This window comes from Arachis hypogaea, chromosome 19 (genome assembly GCF_003086295.3).
Source record: "Arachis hypogaea cultivar Tifrunner chromosome 19, arahy.Tifrunner.gnm2.J5K5, whole genome shotgun sequence".
Taxonomy (NCBI): domain Eukaryota; kingdom Viridiplantae; phylum Streptophyta; class Magnoliopsida; order Fabales; family Fabaceae; genus Arachis; species Arachis hypogaea.
In genome coordinates, this window is record NC_092054.1 from 131,158,912 (window position 1) to 131,168,224 (window position 9,313).

The 9,313-nt window shown below is 36.8% G+C and overlaps 1 non-coding gene across 1 annotated transcript; it reads left to right on the plus strand.

Annotated features, from left to right (window-relative positions):
• The first annotated feature begins 1,823 nt into the window (after positions 1-1,823).
• Positions 1,824-1,931, plus strand: LOC112781500 (small nucleolar RNA R71). Its single transcript, XR_003192275.1, has one exon. It is a non-coding gene; the product is annotated as a small nucleolar RNA R71 (small nucleolar RNA).
• Positions 1,932-9,313: the final 7,382 nt, after the last annotated feature.

Sequence of the window (9,313 nt, forward strand, 5' to 3'; positions counted from 1 at the left end):
ATGATCATGAACCTAATAAAACATGAAAGAACAATAAGAATGAAAATAAAATTAGATAAATAAAAATTGGGTTGCCTCCCAACAAGCGCTTCTTTAATGTCAATAGCTTGACAGTGAGCTCTCATGGAGCCTCACAGATGTTTAGAGCATTGTTGAGACTTCCCAACACCAAACTTAGAGTTTGGATATGGGAGTTCAACACCAAACTTAGAGTTTGGTTGTGGCCTCCCAACACCAAACTTAGAGTTTGACTATGGGGGCTCTGGTTGACTCTGCAGTGAGAGAAGCTTTTCATGCTTCCTCTCCATGGTTATAGAGAGATATCCTTGAGTTTTAAATACAAGGTTGTCCTCATTTAGTTGAAGGATCAATTCTTCTCTGTCCACATCAATCACAGCTCTTGCTGTGGCTAGGAAGGGTCTTCCAAGGATGATGGATTCATCCTCATCCTTCCTAGTATCTAGGATTATAAAATCAGCAGGGATGTAAAGGCCTTCAACCTTTACTAACATGTCCTCTACTTGTCCATAAGCCTATTTTCTGGAATTGTCTGCCATCTCTAATGAGATTCTAGTAGCTTGTACCTCAAAGATTCCCAGTTTCTCCATTACAGAGAGTGGCATGAGGTTTATTCCTGACCCCAGGTCACATAGAGCCTTCTCAAAGGTCATGGTGCCTATGGTGCAAGGTATTAAGAACTTTCCAGGATCCTGTTTCTTCTGAGGTAATCTCAGTTGATCCAGATCACTCAGTTCATTGGTGAGCAAGGGAGGTTCATCTTCCCAAGTCTCATTACCAAATAATTTGGCATTCAGCTTCATGATTGCACCAAGGTACTTGGCAACTTGCTCTTCGGTAACATCTTCATTCTCTTCAGAAGAAGAATACTCATCAGAGCTCATGAATGGCATAAGGAGGTTCAATAGAATCTCTATATTCTCTAAATGAGCCTCAAATTCCTTTGGTTCCTCAAAGGGAAACTCCTTGTTGATCACTGGACATCTCAGGAGGTCTTCCTCCTTGGGATTCACGTCCTCCCCTTCCTCCTTGGATTTGGCCATGATGGTTATATCAATGGCCTTGCAATCTCTCTTTGGATTCTCTTCTATATTGCTTGGGAGAGTACTAGGAGGGGTTTCTGTGATCTTATTACTCAGCTGGCCCACTTGTGCCTCCAAATTTCTAATGGATGACCTTGTTTCATTCATGAAACTTAGAGTGGCCTTAGATAGATCAGAGACTAAATTTGCTAAGCTAGATGGATTCTGCTCAGAATTCTCTGTCTGTTGCTGAGTGGATGATGGAAAAGGTTTACTACTATTAAACCTGTTTCTTCCACCATTATTAAAGCCTTGTTGAGGCTTTTGTTGATCCTTCCATGAGAGATTTGGGTGATTTCTCCATGAGGGATTATAGATGTTTCCATAGGGTTCACCCATGTAATTCACCTCTGCTATTGCAGGGTTCTCAGGATCATAAGCTTCTTCTTCAGAAGATGCCTCTTGAGTATTGTTGGATGCAGCTTGCATTCCATTCAGACTCTGAGAAATCATATTGACTTGCTGAGTCAATAGTTTATTCTGAGCCAATATGTCATTCAGAGTATCAATTTCAAGAACTCCCTTCCTTTGAGGTGTCCCATCACTTACAGGATTCCTCTTAGAAGTGTACATAAACTGGTTGTTAGCAACCATGTCAATGAGTTCTTGGGCTTCTGCAGGCGTTTTCTTTAGGTGAATGGATCCACCTGCAGAAGTATCCAATGACATCTTTGATAGCTCAGATAAACCATCATAGAATATATCCAGGATGGTCCATTCTGAAAGCATGTCAGAAGGATACTTTTTGGTCAGTTGCTTGTATCTCTCCCAAGCTTCATAGAGGGATTCACCTTCCTTCTGTCTGAAGGTTTGAACATCCACTCTAAGCTTACTGAGCTTTTGAGGAGGAAAAAACTTGGCTAAGAAAGCCGTGACTAGCTTATCCCAAGAGTTTAGGCTATCTTTAGGTTGAGAATCCAACCATATTCTAGCTCTGTCTCTTACAGCAAAAGGGAAAAGCATGAGCTTGTAGACTTCAGGATCTACTCCATTAGTCTTAACAGTGTCACATATCTGCAAGAATTCAGTTAAGAACTGAAAAGGATCTTCAGATGGAAGTCCATGAAACTTGCAGTTCTGTTGCATCAGAGAAACTAATTGAGGTTTAAGCTCAGTTGTTTGCTCCAATGGCATGGATGGAGATGCTTCTTCCATGTAAATTGGAATGAGGTGCAGTAAAGTCACCAAGCATCCTCCTTACATTATTGTTGTTAGGTGCGTCTGCCATCTCCTTTTCTTGTTCGAAAATTTCAGTAAGGTTGTCTCTGGATTGTTATAATTTAGCTTCTCTTAGTTTTCTCTTCAGAGTCCTTTCAGGTTCTGGATCAGCTTCAACAAGAATGCCCTTTTCCTTGTTCCTGCTCATATGAAAGAGAAGAGAACAAGAAAGGAAGAGGAATCCTCTATGTTACAGTAAAGAGGTTCCTTATTGCTAGTAGAAGAAGAAAGGGAATAAGAGTGAAGAAGAATGGATAATCCAAACACAAGGGCGAGGATAGGAGCAGAGATATGAGATGAAGAGAAGTGTTAGTAAGTAATTAAATAAATACAAGAAGATGAGAGAGAGAAATTTTCGTAAATAATTTTTGAAAAGGAGTTGATGATTTTCGAAAATTAAAAGGGAAATAAAATTAAAATTAAAATTTAAAACAATTAATTAATTAAAAAGAATTTTTGAAAAAGAGAAAGGTATTTTCGAAAATTAGAGAGGGAAGAGTAGTTAGGTGGTTTTGAAAAAGATAAGAAACAAACAAAAAGTCAATTAGTTAGTTGAAAAAGATTTGAAAATCAATTTTGAAAATATAAGAAAATAAGAAGTTAGAAAAGATATTTTAAAATTTTTTTTTTGGAAAAGATATGATTTAAAAAGATATGATAGAAAGATATGATTAAAATTAATTTTGAAAAAGATTTGAATTTTAAAATCAAAATTAATGACTTGACTTACAAGTAATCACAAGATATAATTCTAGAACTTAAAGTTTGAATCTTTCTTAACAAGAAAGTAACAAACTTGAAATTTTTGAATCAAAACATTAATTGTTGATAATATTTTCGAAAATTATGAGATAAAATTAAGAAAAAAATTTTTGAAAAAATATTTTTAGAATTTTCAAAAATAAATAAGAAAAATGAAAAAGATATGATTTTTGAAAAAAGATTTTGAAAAAGATAAGATTTTTAAATTGAAAATTTGATTTGACTCATAAGAAACAACTAAATTTTAAAAAGTTTTGAAAAAGTCAACTCAAATTTTCGAAAATTTATGAGTGAAAAAGGGAAAGATATTTTTTTTTATTTTTGAATTTTTAATGATGAAAGAGAAAAACATCAAAAAGACAAAATTTTGGATCAAAACATGTGATGCATGCAAGAACACTATGAATGTCAAGATTGAACACCAAGAACACTTTGAATGTCAAGATGAACACCAAGAACTTATTTTTGAAAAATTTTCAAGAAAAGAAAACATGCAAGACACCAAACTTAGAAATCTTTAATGCTTAGACACTATGAATGCAAAGATGCACATGAAAAACAACAAAAGACACAAAACAAGAAAATATGAAGATCAAACAAGAAGACTTACCAAGAACAACTTGAAGATCATGAAGAACACTATGAATGCATGAATTTTCGAAAAATGCATAAATTTTTTTTTAAAAAAATGCAAATGACACCAAACTTAAAAATTGACTCAAGACTCAAACAAACAACATAAAATATTTTTTATTTTTATGATTTTATTAATTTTTTTGGATTTTTGTATATTTTTTTTTTTTTGAAAACATATAGGGAAAAGGAAGCAATGAATTCAAAGTCCTCAATCAAGATTCCAGGAATCATACCAGGTTAGTCTAAAGCTTGATGGCCAGCCAAACTTCAGCATACCATTTTGAAACTTTAGAATTCATTCTTAAAAATTTTAAAATAATTTTCGAAAACAAAGGGAAAAATTTTTTTTTTTTTTTTGAAAATAAAACAAAAAGAAAATTACCTAATCTGAGCAACAAGATGAACCGTTAGTTGTCCAAACTCGAACAATCCCCGGCAACGGCACCAAAAACTTGGTGCAAGAAATTGTGATCTCAGGTAACGGCGCCAAAAACTCAGTACGCACGTCTTAATAAATCGTTTTTCATTCACAACTTCGATACAACTAACCAGCAAGTGCACTAGGTCGTCCAAGTAATAAAACCTTACGTGAGTAAGGGTCGATCCCACGGAGATTGTTGGTATGAAGCAAGCAGTGGTCATCTTGTAAATCTCAGTCAGGCGGATATCAAATGGTTATGGAGTTTTCGAATAATAATAATAAATAAACAGAAAATAAAGATAGAAATACTTATGTAAATCATTGGTGAGAATTTCAGATAAGCGTATAGAGATGCTTTCGTTCCTCTGAACCTCTGCTTTCCTGCTGTCTTCATCCAATCATTCCTACTCCTTTCCATGGCAAGCTTTCTGTAAGGCATCACCGTTGTCAATGGCTACATCCCATCCTCTCTGTGAAAAAGGTCCAAATGCTCTGTCACGGCACGGCTAATCATCTGGAGGTTCTCGATCATACTGGAATAGGATTCACCCTCCTTTTGCGTCTGTCACTACGCCCAGCACTCGCGAGTTTGAAGTTCGTCACAGCCATCCCTTCCCAGATCCTACTCGGAATACCACAGACAAGGTTTAGACTTTCCGGATCTCAGGAATGGCCATCCATGGGTTCTAACTTATACCACGAAGATTCTAATATCTCGGACTCGGTCCTCTGTATTAGATATCTAAGAGATACTCATTCTAGCTTGTTTGCATGTAGAACGGGAGTGTTTGTCAGGCACGCGTTCATAAGTGAGAATGATGATGAGTGTCACATAATCATCACATTCATCATGTTCTTGGGCGCGAATGGATATCTTAAAAGCGGAATAAGTTGAATTGAATAGAAAAACAGTAGTACTTTGCATTAAATCATGAGGAACAGCAGAGCTCCACACCTTAATCTATGGAGTGCAGAAACTCTACCGTTAAAAATACATAAGTGATGAAGGTTCAGGCATGGCCGAATGGCCAGCCCCCAACGTGATCAATATGATCCAAAGTTGAACTAAAAATCATAAGATGTAAATACAATAGTAAAAAAGTCCTATTTATACTAAACTAGTTACTAGGGTTTACAGAATTGAGTAAATGATGTAGAAATCCACTTCCGGGGCCCACTTGGTGTGTGCTTGGCCTGAGCTTGAAGTTTACACGTGGAGAGGTCATTCTTGGAGTTGAACGCCAGTTTGTAACTTGTTTCTGGCGCTGGACGCCAGACTGCAGCATGGAACTGGAATTGAACTCCAGTTTACGTCGTCAATCCTTATTCAAAGTATGGAAACTTTCCAACGCAATTGGAAGCGCGCCATTTGGAGTTCTGTAGCTCTAGAAAATCCACTTTGAGTGCAGGGAGGTCAGAATCCAACAGCATCTGCAGTCCTTCTTCAACCTCTAGATCTGATTTTTGCTCAAGTCCCTCAATTTCAGCCAGAAAATACCTGAAATCATAGAAAAACACACAAACTCATAGTAAAGTCCAGAAATGTGAATTTAACATAAAAACTAATAAAAACATCCCTAAAAGTAACTAGATCCTACGAAAAACATACTAAAAACAATGCCAAAAAGCGTTTAAATTATCCGCTCATCACTCATCAACCATATCAACAACCCTCATCAACAACACAAATCATCAATACTCATTAACACAACAATCCCCAATAATCATCATCAACCACAATAATCCAATATACCCAATAATTACATCCACTCACATATAATTATTCAAACACCAATATCATTCAATCCTATCTTAGGGTCAACTAGCCTAAGTTTCTAGAAACATTACATATTACATAAAGAAAACCGAAATTATACCTTGGCCGACTTTCAAACGCTCCAAACACCAAAACGAAACCACCAAACTTGATCCAAAGCCTCAAGCAACTCCAACCAACACCAAAGCTCAAACTAATAACACATATATCACCAAAATCAAAACCTAAGATACATAAAACAACTAAACACAAGGGTTTAGTGAAACATTACCTTATCCAACATGAGTAGGGATAAAATCCATCAATTTTCCGCTACTAGAGATCACCTAAACAAGCAAAATCACAAAATCTACTCAAAAACTAAACCCAAAAACGAACAGAACTTAGGGCACGAAACTGGAGCATGAAAAGAGAGATCTTACCAGACTTCTTTAAATAGAAAGGAAGAACTCATCGAGAGCTTCACGTGGCCATAAACGGCTCGTCAATCGGAACTCCGTAGCTCAAGATATGGCTCCCGGAAGGTGGAGGTGAATAGTGCCACTTCCTTCTTCCTCTCTTCTTTCATAACCAGCGCCCCTTTCTTTGTGGATTGCTGAAAATGAGCTTAAGGCTCATTAAAGAATGCTTTTATATGTTGGGTTTGGACCCAACTCGGGCCCGGTCCAACCCGTTAGCATTTTTAGCCCGTTCAGCCTAACTTTGGGCCAAACCTTTAACATTAACGCCCGATTTTCCATTCCTAATATGTTTCTAGGATTTTCGACTGTTTTCACTTTTTCTCGCACAGAATCGGACAGACTTAAACCGATTTGACCGGTTCAACTACCGATTTGCGGTTTTTCACGGTTTTTCGCAGAAAACACATTTTCTGGCTCAGAAGGACTTACTGAGTCCAAAAATCATATTGAAATCCCCAAATTCTCATTCTAACTTTCCATAACTTAATTTAGGCATTTAAATTATTTTATTCGTAAAAAACCCAGTTCTTACACCTATCTCCGAAAACAAAATGCTACCTAAAAGTCAAAAGTCTTTAACAGTGGTGATCTTTGTTATATTTATACTAGTCTAGTAACTAAGGATTACAGAAAATAAGATAAACTAGTCTTGTAGTGCGAAAATCCACTTCTGGGGCCCACTTGGTGAGTGTTTGGGCTGAGCTTGAGTGTTTTTCACGAGCTAGTACCCCTTAGGGGCATTGAACGCTGGCTAGGGACTCCAACCTGGGCGTGGATACCAGCTGCTCCCCTGCGGGCGCTGGACGCCAGGAATAGGGCTGGTGGCTGGCGTTGAACGCCTGTTTTGGGCCTTCATTTCCAAAACAAAGTATGGACTATTATATATTTCTTGAAAGCCCTAGATGTTAGCTTTCCATATTATCCTTCGAGTGCACAGAGGTCAGATCCTGACAGCATCTGCAGTCATTTCTCTACTTCTGAATCAGACTTTTGCTCAAGCTCCTCAATTTCAGCCAAAAAATACTTGAAATCACCATAAAACATACAAATTCAAAGTAGAATCCAAAAATGTGAATTTTGCACTAAAACCTATGAAAACACAATAAAACTTAAACAAAACATAATGAAAACTATGCCAAAAAGCGTATAAAATATCCGCTCATCAAAACACCAAACTTAAACTGTTGCTTGTCCCCAAGCAACCAAAAACGGAGTAGGATAAAAAGACATAGAAGGATGTAATAAATCTCAGAGTTTTCAATGAAGCTCAGTTTCAATTAGATGAGCGGGACTAGTAGCTTTTTGCTTCTGAATAGTTTTGGCATCTCACTTTCAATTGAAGCTCAGAATTATTGGCATCTTTAGGAACTTAGAATCCAAATGATACTATTGATTCTCTTAGTTAAGTTTTTTTTTATTCTTGAACACAACTTCTTTAGAGTCTTGGCCGTGACCCTAAGCACTTTGTTTTCCAGTATTACCACCGGATACATAAATGTCACAGACACTTTAACTGGGTGAACCCTTAGGATTGTGATTCACCTTTGCTAGAATCCCCAGCCAGTGGTGTCCAGAGTTCTTAAGCACACTCTTTGCTTTGGACCACGACTTTAACTGCTCAGTCTCAAGCTTTTCACTTGACACATTCGCACCATAAGCATATAGTTAGGGAAGCAGCTCATTTAAATTGCCTAGGCTAAGATTTTTCTTTTAGGCCCTCCTAACCATTGATGCTCAAAGCCTTGGATCCTTGCTCTTGCCTTTTGGTTTTAAGAGCTATTGGCTTTTTGCTCTTGCCTTTTGGTTTAAAGAGCTATTGGCTTTTTCTACTTTTTATTTCTTTTTCTGCTTTTTTTTAGCTTTTTGCTGCTTTTTCTTGCTTCAAGAATCAATTTTTGGATTTTTTAGATTTCCAATAATATTCTCTTTTATTCTCATTCTTTCAAGAGCTAACATTCTTAACTCCAACATCAAATATGCATTGTTCATCCATGCATTCAGAAAACAAAAGCAATGCCACCACATCAAATAATTGAACTATTCTTAATATTAAATTTGAAATTTATGTATCATTACTGCTTCTAAAAAAATTTTATTAAGTTCAATGAGATGATAAGAGGAACATTTTATAACTAATTGGAAAATAAAAACTTAAATCCTAATAATATTCATGCAGTTATTTAATTAAAAGACAAAAATAAAAACTTAAAGACTACTAGTGATCATGTGAATCTAAACATAAGAAATAGAAATTAGAATAGCCATAGAAATAGGGAGGTGGAACTTAACCACCTTAATCATGGGAGGCGTTAGGCTCGTCAGGGGATAATTTTTTATGCTTCAGTTCTTTAGCTCATGCCCCTGCATTTCTTGTTCCTTGACCAGTTTGCAAAGCATGCTAGTATGATCTTTTTGCTCTTCTCTTAACTGATCCAAGGTGGTTTACAATTGTGCAACAGATGCTTCCAGCTGGGTCTAATATTCAATCGGAGGGATCTCTTGAGGCTCAGGTGCCTTTTTTTTGGTTGATCAGCTATTTTTTGGGCACTTTCCATCACTTGCTTGGTGATTGGGCTTTCTGCTGGGATAAATGAGCCTTTGTTAATCATGACTCCAGCCTCTTTACACAAGCGAAAGATGTGGTTTGGATAGGCCAATCTAGCTTGAGTTGACATCCTGTTTTCAACCTTATATAGCTCAAAAGGAATCAGTTGGTGGACTTCCACCTCATTCGCCATCATAATGCAGTGAATCATCACAACCTTTCTAATGGTAACTTTGGAATGGTTACTAGTAGGGAGTATGGAATGCCCAATGAAATCCAACCAATCCCTAGCATCTGGTTTAAGATCTACTCTTCTTAGTTGGTTTGGATTAACTTTTGTGTTGTTGATCCACTTATGTCTTCTAGAATCTGATCCAACTTTAGATTAGCCAC